Below are 15448 nucleotides of genomic sequence, written 5' to 3' on the forward strand. Positions count from 1 at the left end.
TTTTATTTATTTAATCTGGAAAATCTGGTAATATTATGTTTCCACTAAGGCTTATATTATATCACACAATAAGTTCCGATAGTAATATACCTTTTCGCTCTAGTAATACAATTATGTCAATATAGGTTATAGTATTCTCTAATACGGGGTTATTTATTCCAAGGATCCAGAAGTAAACGTAAATATGATATCTTTGTGATTGAGATTTCGAACAAATTTTTAATTTCCAAAAAGTGTGCAATACAAGTTCATAAAAATGTTTTCCATGAGACTTCCTACAATCCTCAATTCTTTTGGAGTAATTTTCGATTCTTCATTTAAATACAGTTGGCAATTGCTCGATTTTAAATTGATTGATATTCCAAAATTAAATTCACAACTACCGTAGTGTGGCCAAATTACATGACCTTAGTGGCCAATACCTAGAAATCATAAATCTAGATATTTTATCTGGCATTGTGCTGTTAAAACAACACATATTTCATATCCATATTTTTAATTTCACGTGAAAATATTTCGTTATCATATGGCAGGAGAATCAGAATTGATAAATTTTTTTATTGCTACAAATATTATTCGAGCTTCTCAAGAATAGAGTACTTTAATGTTCGAGCACACTTAAGAATAAGAATAAGAAAGAACAGGGTACTAGCTCCCATTTGGGCAGAGCACCGCGACCATGATTGATGTTTTGTGCTACAACAGACCCTAACTGAACAGAAGACATTCCGCCTTTCGAATGTCGGAAGGTGCTAGCAATTCCCGACCCAGTGATCTCCTCCTGGCCCAAATCAAAGCTGAGCAGTCACATAGAATGTGGCTCTGGGCCACTGATTAGAGTGGCGGATCCTGCCCGTGCAAGACTATCGGCAGACTCATTACCATTAATTCCTGTGTGACCAGGCACCCAGCACAGTGTCACTTTATTATTGCTTGCCAGCTGCTGCAGTGTGTCATAGCAGTCTGCTAGAAATTTTGAGAAAAACTTCCAGGAGCATAACGCTTTGATTACTGCTTGACTATCTGAATAACTACAGATTCGGGCGCCTTTCAACCCCTTGTTAATGTTGATACGAGGGCAAACCTCGATGGCGTGAACCTCAGCTTGGAAGACAGTGGGCCATATATCCAGCGCGAGCGAGATTATGGTGTTTGGACCAGCACACTTACACCCGATCTTTTGGTTGGAGCATAGCGAGCAGCTCGAATATGTACGAACACCATAAACTCAACCGCTTGATAAATAAAACATAAATCAGAATATTTTGTATAAAACAAAATTAAAATAAAATTAATTCTATTATCTTTCAGCATCTCGAGCTTTTCGCAGAATTTAAAGTATTTAATCCAGATGTTTGAGTTAGAGTTAACTCGAACTCTTCGAGCAGTCCGATGCTCGAACACTTTAAAACAATATATGTTTCACAGCTTTATAATTTTTTGAAATGTGAGGGTCTATCAAATGTCCAACTTTGCAACCTAATCTTTAATTTAGGAGTTATTACTTCAACCAGAAACTTTTTGGTAAGCATTTCGGTTAGAATAAATATAAACTTCGATGATTAGAACTGAAAAAGTTAATGTTTCAGGGAAGCACTCCGTTGACAGCATTTTGTTAGAATATATTTAAAATATTGAGTTGAGATCTGACAGTACTCTTAGTTTTAGTAATAAAGTGGATTGAGAACCTTAAAATTGAAGAAAATATTTACCAAATACAAAAGAAAAGATACTTGAAAGAGTTTATAAAACTAAATAAAAAATAATATTTTATATTGAAATGTTCCTTTGACTTTAACACATTTCAACGTGATATATAACCCAACCACTGTTCTTGTCACATAAAATACAGTACGAAATAATAACAGTAAAGAACACATCATTATAATATTATGTATTCACCATGTCACAACACTACCTTATCCTGGCATACGTGTTACTCCAACATGGAACCTGAACAGCAGCTCTCGGCGAATCGTGCCGTGAGGCTCATGAATTTCAAGTATTTTTAAATAAACAAAATCTTAGGCTTTCGTCAATTTGTTTTTGATTTTTACTTTGTTTTTCCTAAAGAAAATACAAAAATTTAAAGGAAATCTGAATTTCGAATCACCTTTTTTCACTTATTTTCCTTAAAAGCAAATAAAGGACTTGCACCCTTTCAATTTTCTATAAGAATCAAAAAACTGCATATCACTTGCACGTCAGAGTTGTGTATGCGATGTGCTTACGGCTTTCAAACATCACCAAAAAACAAAACGAAAATATAGAAAATTTCGACAAACAATAAATGAGATGACAACAAAATCAAAAACAAAACCAAAAAAAAAAAGAAATTAAAAACAAAACAAAAATGAAAATAAAGAAAAGCATTAAAGAAAGCATCAAAAACAAAATAAAACATGGAAGTTATAAGCATGTGAACATACCGCATTTATACGCTTAACTGTCAGCCCCCGTCTGTAAGCACTTGACAATTGTTACTCGTATTTGTGTTGCCACCTGTTTAAGCATTGTAAAAACGGCATTGCACATTAGGGGAGTCACAAAATTAAAATGGAGAATGAAAACAAAATATTATTTGCACAATTTCTGTTTGGTGTTTTATTTCATTTCATTTTACTTTTCTTACTTCATCGTTTTACCTTTTAATTTCTTAATTTTACTTTTATTTCTATTTCTATTTTTATTTCTTTTATGCTTTATATGAGACCTCATGTATGAATCTAACAAAAAAAAAAAACAATATGTTGAAAAAGTGTAAAAAAATAGTGGGGAAAATCAAGTGAATATTGTGCGCTACACTTTAAGGTGCATTCACATTTCCTCACAGTAGGCTGGGTCCGGGGTCTGTAACATAACACTTGTAATAGTCATACGTTGCGGGTTCCTCATAATTTGTCGTTTGACGTTTTCCATTTTATTTTATTTTACTTCTTTTTTAATTTTTACTATTATTTTTACTACTATTTTTTAATTTACACTGCACTGCGTTCACTTCACTGATAATTTTAATTTTGCACTGAAAAAGTGCAATTTATACCTAAACTTTACCGAAGTAGTGGGCATATTTTGAAGCTTTGATATTTTGGTACATAATAGCAATTAAATGTGCATTGTTGCAAAATTTTGATATTTTTGAAATATATTTTATTTTTAAGCTTTTAATAACACTTCTAAAGAAATAATATTTCTTTATGCATAAATTATTATACTTGAAAGTATATGTTATATATGAAATATGGTAAGAGTACCATATGTTGTGAAAGTTTCCAGACATGGAGTTATGGCTAATCTATTTTATAGTTACATAAGTAACCGTAAAAATTTACACTTGATAAAAATTAAGATGTCAATAATATTTTAGTTCTATAGTAAAATAGTGTTTGAAACTTACTATTAGATATAGAATGTACAATTATATTATGCAAATATCCACCACGAAACTTCTTGCAGTTCTGTATTCTCTTCAAGTAATTTTCTAAAATTTTTTGATACATAGTATTGATTGGGTGAGGACTGTCTACATGAGTAGGACTCTTCAAATAATCTCATATAAAATTTTAGTGGTGATAAATTGAAAAATCATGGCAGCAAATTCACACCAACAAAACGTTATATGCACGAAAATAACTGGCTTAACAAAACTGATATAGGATATATTGTATCATTTACTACACTATCGTGTTAAAAACGTATACTCCCCACATCCATACATTCAATTTCATGAAAAAAAAATCAGTAAACACGTAGTTGTGCCAACTTCATAATTTTTAGAAATATTCGGGTCCATCACATCTTTAGATCAAATACTACTCTATACACCAAGTTTTTGTTAGTGCAAAGGTTTTGTGAATTTTTGCTGTTATCTTTCAACAAGATCCGATTCTTTAACTTCTGTTAAAAGAACAGTCTTTTGTAACGAACGCTACTTTGTTCTACGACTCACCGAAGTCACATACTGGATACAAATATTATTTACCATCTAAATATTATTTATTTAATGACGAATGTGAACAAAATATTTAAAATTAATAAAATAAAATCACCCCCTGGATTTTAAATATTTTCTAGAATATATTAGATGAAGAATATATTGACTTCTTCCTCACGGCGAGCTACATTTACAACGGTAAAAATATAATATTGATTTATATGTACTCTAATTTTCACAAATTTTGCTTAAAAAAAAAAAAAGTGAAAGTGAATACACGAAAACAAAATAAACACAATTATTTTTTCTTTCTTTTCTTAGAGTTTCTTACTATTCGATACTATCTATCTCTGTTTACTGTAGTATAACTTATCAATTCTTCTGGACTCTTTATGTATTAATAAATATATGTTACTAACAATACTTTACATATACTAAAACTAAAAATAAAACAAAAATAATAGAAGAAAAAAAAATTTTCATAATATATATAATTAGACTTAAAGCTCAAGTGGTATCTTAAACATTACATCAAGCTTCGCATATAGGATTTCGCGCAGAGATATTATAAATCTTTGTATTAATACTTAAGTAGCCATGTATTTCATTATAGCCAACCTATTCTAAATGTAGAATCCCTGACTTAATACTACACAGAAGCAAATCAGAGGTATCTAGGTTAATGTATGTCTTTACAGCACACTGGACTATAGGAAGAAGCTAGGCTTGGCCTACCCTGTGGAATCTCCAGCAAAGCGTGTGTACCAGCTCTCGAAAAAAGGCCACCAAAACACTTGATATGTCTATGTCCAGGCTTAGCCAGAACTAGGCTTAAATTTCTGGGGGCCCTCTTCTTTAACACACTCAGCGATATCTCTAGCATTAACAATAAGTATCTTGCTTTTATAAATGCCTCTAGTTTGACTCTTTCTCCACTACCCACAATTACGAGGATTTGTGAATACAAAACATCTTTCTTAGCTAATTGAGGTGGGCTTGTTCCTCCCTCTACCACAACTAACTGACTAAGTATCCATTAGAGTACTAACTACAAAATACATAGAGAAGTACTGACTATCAGTAGAAGATAAAACAACGTTCAACTTTAAGATCATACCTGGATTATTTAAAGCATACCTATGAATTTTCTTTTAGTTCAACAGTAGAAATTAAATGTCCTCAGATTTCCAATAGGTAGTAGTGTTTGCTTTATGGATGGAAAAATCGAAAATAAAATTTATTAGAAAACAGCGTTAATAAACAGGAAACATTATTCAGCAAAAACAAATACTAAATGTTTCCTAGTATTTCAAGGAAACATTCAAAAAAAAAGGGAAGAAGAATAGTATAAGCATTTAAAAAAAATTCAGTAAAATCTGCAAAAATGTTAAAAAAAAATAAATGAAAATATAACGCATAATATTGCCAACTACAATTTTCATTTCCTTAAAAGTATCATTATCCTTTGTCATGTGAGCATTTACCAGGCAATAACCAAAGTCGAATGCAGGGTAAACCGTTTTTTGTTTCAGTTTGATTTGTCGTAACGTTTTTATGACCCCAAATGAAAATTTTTTGCATTAGAAAAGCAGTCAATTTACGGAATAAACTTAAAGTGACTGCAGTGCTGCTGCCAAAGGGAGAAAAATTGAGCTTAAAATTGAAATGAACTAAACAAAAAAAAACAAAAAACAGAAATATATATATGTATATATATGTATATAAAAATTGAGGAAATTTCCGACAACAACCTTAGAAGAAAACCAGAGTTAAGACGCCGCCAACGCCCGTCGAAGGGGGTAAGGAATTAAGCGCATACTTGGCGCCGCTTTCAGCATTTATCAGAAAAAGTGTCATTACATTAGAGAATCCAGAAAAAATCATAGCCTTTTTTAGTGCAATTTACGTTGTAGACTTAATATATATATACTATCTTTCACAGAAATAAAATATTTATAATTTTTTTTAGAAGTTCATAATTGTCAAGATACATTTATATCAGCTTATATAGACGTTTTGTGTGGTTAGAGAAGGAATAAATTTGTTAGTTTTACTATAGCAGTGAATGCAGGAGGAAATTGACAGTAGAATGTATTTATTTGCAGGAGGATATATAATATAACATACATCTGTTTATGTTTCTATTATTATGTTCATAAATTATTTAAAATAAAATTCAGTGAATTATTTTATTAATATCTTAGGGTGAATTTTCCTGACAGCAGGTCTTATTGAGTCATTTTATTAACTTATACTTCATATATTCATTTGAAAGCTTAATGTATATGTATTATTACCATATGTATGACTGTATGTTTTTAGCACTCTTGCTACATATATTTATGATAATTAATGACTTAAAACTATATATGAGGTAGCCATAAAATAGTTAAATTATATAGATAAACTTAAAAAAGTGCACTATGCATTTTTATATGTGGGGCAGGGATAAGCCCCCCAGCCACAAAAGAGTAAAAGTGCGCAATAGCACTAACTGAAATCACAACAACAACAACAAATAAATAACAATGATTTATTTTTTCAATAAAAAAGTAATAAATTCGATGATGTGATTAGCATTAGCTAGGAGCTTATCGAATAAATGTCCTTAATCCTAGTCCTTGAGAATACCGGTACAAACTTTTTGAACGGCCTCCACAAAATGCTTTTCTTTAAGCGGTGAATGCCGTTTTACTGAACATTTTACGGTGCCAAATTGTAAACATTATATGTAAACATTATATCTTATGTGGTTAGACCTAACTGACATATATATATTGGCAATAGATGTGTAGTTGCCACCTAAAAAACTTTAATCTAAGATTATTAAAACTAGAACAGAAAACAAATTAAATTTAATAACTGAATAATTTGAATGCTAAACTCTTAGATCATTGTAAATGTTGAAATGTAATGTAACTCCTGCTTGGAGATGAAGATATGCCATCTCCAAAATCTTTAAGTTTATCTTTAAAAATCAAGAATAAGATCGATTCACTACTTACTTTCTTAAACAGCAATCATAAATTTACAAATATTAGAATACTTTAGAATACCGTAGATTCATTTCAAATCTACAAATTTGTTTAAATATGCGATCGAGCAAATATAAAATAACTATTCAAGCAGATAAAACACCATCTAGAATACTTGATAACTTGTTATCGTCAAACCGGGTTGTAACGAATGCGAAACATAGAAAATCTCCAAAGGGTTTTAACGAATGTGGAACATTGGAAAGAGTCTATATCGATTTTATAGATATAATACTGATGTAGGATATTTTTGGTGTTAAGATATATAAAGAATAGAAAGAAGAAAAAATTAACAGCTTACTAGATTCCCAATGAAGCTGACAATTGGGACCTTAGAAATGAATCACCAACAATAGAATGAAAAAAAATTAGCAGGGTACAAAATTCCTAATGGAGTGGACAATTGGGAGCATAGAATGGCATCACCGACGAAATTTGTTACATGGACTACAGTGATAGTAGTGGCTTATGGTGCCTGAAAGGATAAAAATGTAATAGAATTAAGTAAAAACAAACAGAACTAGTACTAATACAGAACAGTACTAGATTTCTAAAAGAACGATCTAATGGGTCCATCGAAGATATTTTATATTGTAAATTGAATTGAATTGAATTACAATCGAACAAAAAATATCCAATATAATTTCTATGAAGGATTTTTAATATTAATTGAAGATAGAAGCTATCGCCACAATATACTCTTTCGATCTACATCTTAAATAAGGAATATATTAGGTTGGGTATAGAGCGTTTGTGCTAATATAATTGTACGCACTTCCTTGTACGCACTTGTTTCGACATGCGGTACAAATCCTTCATACAAATCACTTTTCTCCTCAATGACACTCAAGTTATCGGACTGTGCCGATATGTCTACATAGGCCGATAACGGCATTTTTAATGTCGTCTATGTTCAAGAGTATCGAATCTTTAAAATTTCTATTGCAAATTTATGAAAGCGGCAAGTTACACTAACCTTTGTTATCTGTTAGTATTGTCTTGGTTCAACCATTTGGTTTTCTAGATAAAGCTGAGCAGATCCGTTAAATCTGCTTTTATTATCTGTCAGGCCTTGAAGAAGCAGTCTTTAAGACACTGAAGTCGCTTTGTCTATAGTTCTGGACAAAGTCATAGAAAGTGATTAATAGAAAATATGGGATAAGAAATATATAGTATATTTTTTTCAATTTTGTTCACAATTGCGCTTGGGGAATCATACGTCTCTTCCTCTATCAATGATAAATACTTTCTAGCTTTACAACAAATTATTTTTTATTTCTTTTATTTTTTTACGTTACTACGAAGCTAATATAATTTGGATATAGAATATCATATGTGAAGTTTTAGGTTAAAACTCACTCCTTATATAGTTGCAGTAGATGAAATGGTCTATAAAAAAGTTTTCTTCTGGCTTTGCACCAGTCAATTATAGAAGCTTAAGAAATGAGTTTCTGTTAGTTAATTGCCTTTCCCCCCAACAAATGATGATTACAATACACTAGGGTTGGTGAATTTTTCTTTCTGAAACTTATTTAGTAAATAAAATTAACACGTATAAATCATTTAACATATACCGAACATGATGAATGAGCTAAATATATGCAACTTATATATAACAATACTTTGTGTTGTGAATAGATATATAGAAGATACAGTGTTCCATTGCAAAACGTGCATGCATATATGTTATGTAGCAAAATAAGAGAAAAAATCCAAATAAAAATTACCAAAAAATATGACAGTGGCAATAAAAATAAGATATAAAGATGGCAGAACTCTGTTGTGCTTCTCCGTTAACTGCTCGGCACAGATGATGAACGTGCCTGGACTATAGCTGCACAGTGCTCCGGAGTTCTTAAATTCTTTTCACTACTTTGTTAAGTTTACATTTGGTTGCGGACGGCATACCGGTGAGTCCTGAATCCTATAAATGTTTAGAGAGTTGCGTATGCCATTGCAATGGAAATACATTTTTGCGTTCGTGAGTCTGTCGATTTGCCTGTTTGTCCTTTTAAACTAACTATGAGCTGCATTGTTAACATTCCCGTTACCAAATTGGGTCTGTGCTCGTGTCAAGTGTAACGAAAACTCCTAATCAGCAGTTAATTCTTAAGTTTAATTAGGAGCACGTTCGTGGCATGTTCGCAGGAAATTCCAACATTCTTTAGCTTTGGTGCCAAGAGTACAGCATCCTTAACAGCTCCAGTGCAGTTGTTTCCAAGTTTTCTTTCATTTTCTTCCTACTATTGTTTTTATTGTTATTGTTTTGTTATATTGTATTTGTTTGTTGTTTTATTTTATTTTATGTTATTTTATTTTGTTTTACTTTCATTTATTTTATGACCCTTGCATTACTGATGTACCGCAAAAAGCTCCTTAAAAAAGGAGTAAAAAGAGCACAAAGCGAATGTTACGAAATAAGTAGTTTAACACTTTTGTTTGCCTTTAACAGTCTTTTTTTGTTTTTTTTTATTTTTTTTTTTATTTTTTTTCTTTTGTACTCATTATTAACAGTGGCAGTTGAAGCAAATAGTATCCTTTAGTCCTTCACAATTTTCGTTTTTCGTTAAAAGCTGCGCTTTAATGAAGCAATCTCATCACACAATGTCCAGAAAAAAATTAAGCAATTCTTTGTTGGAAGAAAATTGGTTTTGCGTATTAAATCCTTTTTTTTCTCAGTGTAAATTAAAAATTAAAGTGCTTTTGCAATTAAAAGTGTACAAAAAAAAAATTACTTGCACTTCTCGCTTTTGTTTGTAGATTGTTAAATTAAGATTGACAATTAAGTATGCAATAAAGGCAAACGGAAAAGGAAATCAAACGGTTTTAAGATTTATGTTACAGTGTCTTAATGTCCTTTTAATTTTGGTACAAGTTGACAATGAACTTCTTGCGAGTTATAAGGACTTTGTCAAACTGTTTTGTTTATTTAGGATGTTTGCAAATAATTAGTGTAGTCGCACAGGCCAATCTTTAAAGGCTCGAAACAAAGTGAAGATGATTAAAATGTTTATCGAAAGGATTAAGTATTAAGTATTTTCTTTGAACGAAGAGTTAGTGTCTTCTAGTGGTTTTATGAGCACAGGAATGACGTGATGTTAATTAAAAACGTGTTAAATATTTATGATAAATGTAAGTAATTTTAATATTATAATCGTATAAGTACAAGAAAAAAATATATGTGTTTATATATGTATTTGGCAATACTTGAAACAGCTGTAAGGTCAGTCAAAAATTCAATTAATTAAACTAGAGTAATTAAAATATTTTGTTAAAACAAACTTACCTTTATCTTACAATTGGATTGATTTAAACATAAAGAGCTTTTTTTCAAAAAATAGTGAACTACAACAACAAAAACTCTATTACAAAAAGAGTTTTTGTTGTTGTAGTTCACTATTTTTTGAAAAAAAGCTCTTTATGTTTAAATCAATCCAATTGTAAGATAAAGGTAAGTTTGTTTTAACAAAATATTTTAATTACTCTGATTTTTTTTTTGTATTGTGTTGAACTAATTAGTCATTATATTCGACTATTATTCTCCTCGAAGTAATGCAAAAGCAGTTCTAGTCCGTATACTGCATATTATATATATGGTAGGACGTTGGGACAGCGCACTGTCCAACAAGTAGCCCCACTGAAGTGAAGGATTAGTCGAAGTAGACCACGAAACGACTTGGGTCCTTTTTCGTCCTTCGATTCTCAGATGTCACTATTGAGTTAAAGCTGGAGTGGCTTCTGTTCGCATAACTACATCTTTTGTTAATGCAAGCAGCTCATTTAGCTTTAGGTTTCCTGCCAATTCATCACCAACCCAATGGTGTCCCAAGACAGTCTTCCTCCGCAGTGCTGGACATTGGCACAATATATGCACCGCTGTCTCCTTTTCTTCTAGGCATGGTCTGCAAGTGTCTTCCTCAGCAAGAGTTATCTTTTTGAGGTGATATTTGACATTGGCACAATATATGCACCGCTGTCTCCTTTTCTTCTAGGCATGGTCTGCAAGTGTCTTCCTCAGCAAGAGTTATCTTTTTGAGGTGATATTTGAAGTTGCCATGTCCAGTAATAAGTGAGGTCAGTTAACTTATTGTGCTCCGCGAATAGCTAAGCACTTTTATCGCTTCCCTGGTCCACGGTTTCGGTAACATGAGTTTGGTCTGTCTACAAGTGCTCAGCTCTCTGCATCTATTAAGATGAAGTGTGGTTATCCACTTATAGACATAGGCTGCCGTATATATATAATAAATATACTACATATTAATATTAGGGATATGTAGTATAGGGATTCACCACCAAAACAAACAAAAAAAACTAACAATAAGAATACGAGTAACTTAAATCATTTTACCTTAATATTTATTTAATTCAATATTCTAACTATAATCTTAAGTCGTTTGCAGGATACCGACAATTATATATTAATAAAATACATATATAAAAATATATATTTTAAATTTTATTATGTTAATAAAATATTATGATTTTATATTATACATAAAAAAATTTTTTTTTAAATATAATTAAAAATTATAAAGTATTAAAATATAATTTATCTTGAAGCTATTTGAGCCAGTGCACTTGAGCACTTTTACTCTTTCTTAACTTGAGGTATTTTTAAAACCCCTCTTTACGTCTTGACTGGATTATTGTTTATCGCTTCATCAAGACTAAGAATAATATAATATAATATTATATATAATATATTAATAAAATTAATAATATATATTTTATTAAATAATAAAATAAATAAATTCTTGTTTTTAGAGACTTAGCAAGGAATCCTAAACCTATTTATTTATGTACCTATAATACTTTTATACAGCTGGGCGCAGTTGTGAATATAAGTTTCACCATTGAACCTATTGATTTATATATTATAAATAAATGTTTCGTTTGAAGACTTAATTTACAGGTTATCAAACTTTATTTCCAAAATGAGAACTTACTAAGCAATTATTTCTTAATTTTATGGTTAACAAAATCATCACTCTGAGCTCACTTTTAAAATATTTCGCACTATAAATAGTCCCTTGAGCGACACGCCATTGCTTAATATGTGTAGTTTCTGGAGAAGTACTTGAAATCGTTGGTTCATGCGGACAAATCTGCATCAATTTCAATCTTCTTAAGCTACGAAATCAAATGGCTAAATGCGTCTTAAAAAATTTTATTTCCAGGATATGGTGCGCAGATTCTTCTGTGGCGGATTTATGCCTGAAACTATTTTTTTTTTTCAAAATTGCAATTTACAATTTATTGAATTGTTTATACTTCATTGAATTGTTTATAGTTCACTGAATTGTTTGTAATTATAACATAATAATTTTTTTTTCGATTTTTTATTTCTGCTACACTTAATATATTTTTATATATTAAAATTAAAGTATCTAAATATTTCTAAAACCAACTTCATAAACTGTGTGTAATTAATCTGAATTAAATAATTAATTATAATCTTAATTTTGGCAAGAATTTCCTTCTTTTTCGAAACACAAGTCCGCCTTACCATCTGGTTGCATATTTTCAGTCTAAATTAGAATAATCTCAAACTTAATTTAAAATATTAACTCATTTAAATAAGGATAATGCAACTTAATGTTTATTTATTATTTGGACCACTTTTCTGAAATTTTTTTCCAACATTTGTGCTTCTGCCAGTGATCTTAGTGTCATCAGTGCAACCAACCTTGGCAGCAACACAACAAAACTCAATACTATAAACAATTCACATAATTATTTTAAGGATTCAAGAAAATAAACATTTTTTTTTTAAATTTTATTTCATAATACTATCTTCCTTTTTGCGTGTTTTGGAACTTTAACTTAGTTTTATTTGCTCATACATAAACGTATTAAAGTTATCCAACAGTTTCAGAGCAACTACAGCAATTGTTGTTGTAGACTATTAAAATAATTTAACCTTTTAGAAACTTTTCCTATGTGCGGGTATGCTTAAACGAAACTTCAAATTTTACTATGTCATAGAACCACTACTCTTTCAGGCATTCCCGTCTGTGGCAACATACTGCATCGTTGCATGCATGCAGTTCTGTTGCATGTAGCACCAAATTTGGGTCTTAGCAATACAAATGCTATAAAATTTAGTATTATTTGAAGCATACCCGAGTTGGCATTCTTTAAGTTTACACATAAATAGAATAAATCGTAATAATTTTGGCTTAAACTTTAACTGGAGACCAAATTTTTATTCCAAAACTGTTAGCAGTTGCACCAGATAACCTCATATGGAATATATGCTAAGCGTTAATGAATTGATAACAAATTATTTTTTTGACAATTTTTTATAAGAAATTATTTTCATTGATATAATGAAACTTAATTATTATTTATTTACTGTTTGTTATTTAATTATTGTGTTTTTAACAGTGTATAAAAATGGATGCTTTGTATATACGATTTAACTATGATTCCTTGAATTTATAATTGGCTTAGAAACAGCAAGCAAAATTTTTATATACCATGGTATATAGTATTTTTTATAGTATTTGAATAGAAAAGAAAAGTACCTTAGCAAGCCTGTTTAGCAGGTCTTATACAAAAATAGCGGCTGTTTAGAAAAAAAACTAATAGCGGCTGTTTTAGACTAATCTTCTTAGAATATGTGTCAAAATTTAGTACTATTACAATCATCAGTATTTTCAGAAAAGGTGTGTCAAACTTTAATGATATTTAAACATTAATGCTTTCATAAAATTTATGTTAAGTCAAAATTTGATGATATTGGGATCATTTCTGGTTTTTTAAAAAATTTTTTTGTTATAGAAATAGTGTAGGTGGGAAAACTATATCATTGAGGCAAAAGAATGACTTGAAAAAACTAATACAAAACATTATCTCAGGAATCACTCATCCTTTATTAGTTCATTAGATTTAAATAATGAAGTATAGACACCAATGCCACCAGAAGTTCTGACCAGTCGATATTTATATCATTACTATATTTAGAAAGGAGCCATGGAGTGAAAGGAGCCAGTCATGCCCTCCTGAGAAAATGTTTTTATTGAAACTACATTTCCAATATTTATTCACATTAATCCAGTTTTTGAGAGCACGAAAATAATATTTGAAAAGATTATGGCAATTGGATCAGTGTATAAGCATGATATAATATTTGTCGATTATATCGCAAATGGAAAATTGTTGTTACTTTAACAACGTATAAATAACCCTATATAATGAAAGAGAAGGTTCTAGTTTATCAGAAGAATGCATTGGTGTATGCTCTCTGATAACCATGGCATTAAAATACAGACAAAAGGGCCTCAACAGTCAACAGCATCTATTATAACACATTTTTACTATATTTAAAAAATAAAATCGCATAAATTATTTAAATGAAGAAACAAAAATTGCTTCGATGACAGAAAAAAATTGACAACGATGATCATAACACACGAATTTCACTTTGAATTACTACTACATCAGGCTACATCTCTAAATTGGGTTTCTAGAGAACATGGTTTCTTTATAAAACTGAAAAGTAAGGTCCGGAAGATCGTTTTGGATTTATAAGTAGGGAAGAGTTCGAATAACAAGGCAGACGAATGAATTACCACTACATCAGGGTATATCTCTAAATTGGGTTTCTAGAGAATATGCTTTCTTTATAAAACTGAAAAGTAAGGTCCGTAAGATCGTTCTGGATTTATAAGTAGCGAAGAGTTCGAATAACAAGGCAGACGAATGAATTACCACTGCATCAGGGTACATCTCTAAATTGGGTTTCTAGAGAATATTCTTTCTTTATAAAACTGAAAAATCAGGTCCAGAATATTGTTATAAATTTATAAGTAGCGATGAGTTCAGCGAATAACAATGCAGACGAATGAGTTGCTACTACATCAGCCAACACTTCAAAATTGAGTTTTTAGTGAATATTCTTTCTTTATAAAACTGAAAAGTAAGGTCCGGAAGATCGTTGTGGAATTATATGTAGCGAAGAGTTCGAATAACAAGACAAACGAATGAATTACTACTACATCAGGCTATATCCCTAAATTGGGTTTCCAGTGAATATTCTTTCTTTATAAATCTTATAATAAAGCTGCGTAAAATCATTATAGATTTATAGGACTCAAAGTATTCGGGGAATAACAAGCCAGAGAAATGTAGAGGGAAGCATAAAAATGGGAAAATCTGGTTTCGTTGCTAATGTCATCAGTAAGGCTGTATTGATATAGAATTTTCAAGTTAGTAAGAACTGTGGTTGACCTCAGATATTTTGAAGAAAGATATTTTTATGTCAACTGCATGTAATAGAATTGTGGATTAAATAAATATAATAAATATACATACAATAAATAATAATTTATGGTAATTAAATCGTAAATTGTAGTGAAATATTTTACTCTTATTCATTAAAGTGAAATTCCATACTGATTGTTGCATGATTGAGTTTTTTTATTGAATTCTGCTTTCATATAGGTTTTTTTAAATACAGTTAATATATATATATATA

This window comes from Teleopsis dalmanni, chromosome 2 (assembly GCF_002237135.1).
Source record: "Teleopsis dalmanni isolate 2A chromosome 2, ASM223713v2, whole genome shotgun sequence".
NCBI classification, from domain to species: domain Eukaryota; kingdom Metazoa; phylum Arthropoda; class Insecta; order Diptera; family Diopsidae; genus Teleopsis; species Teleopsis dalmanni.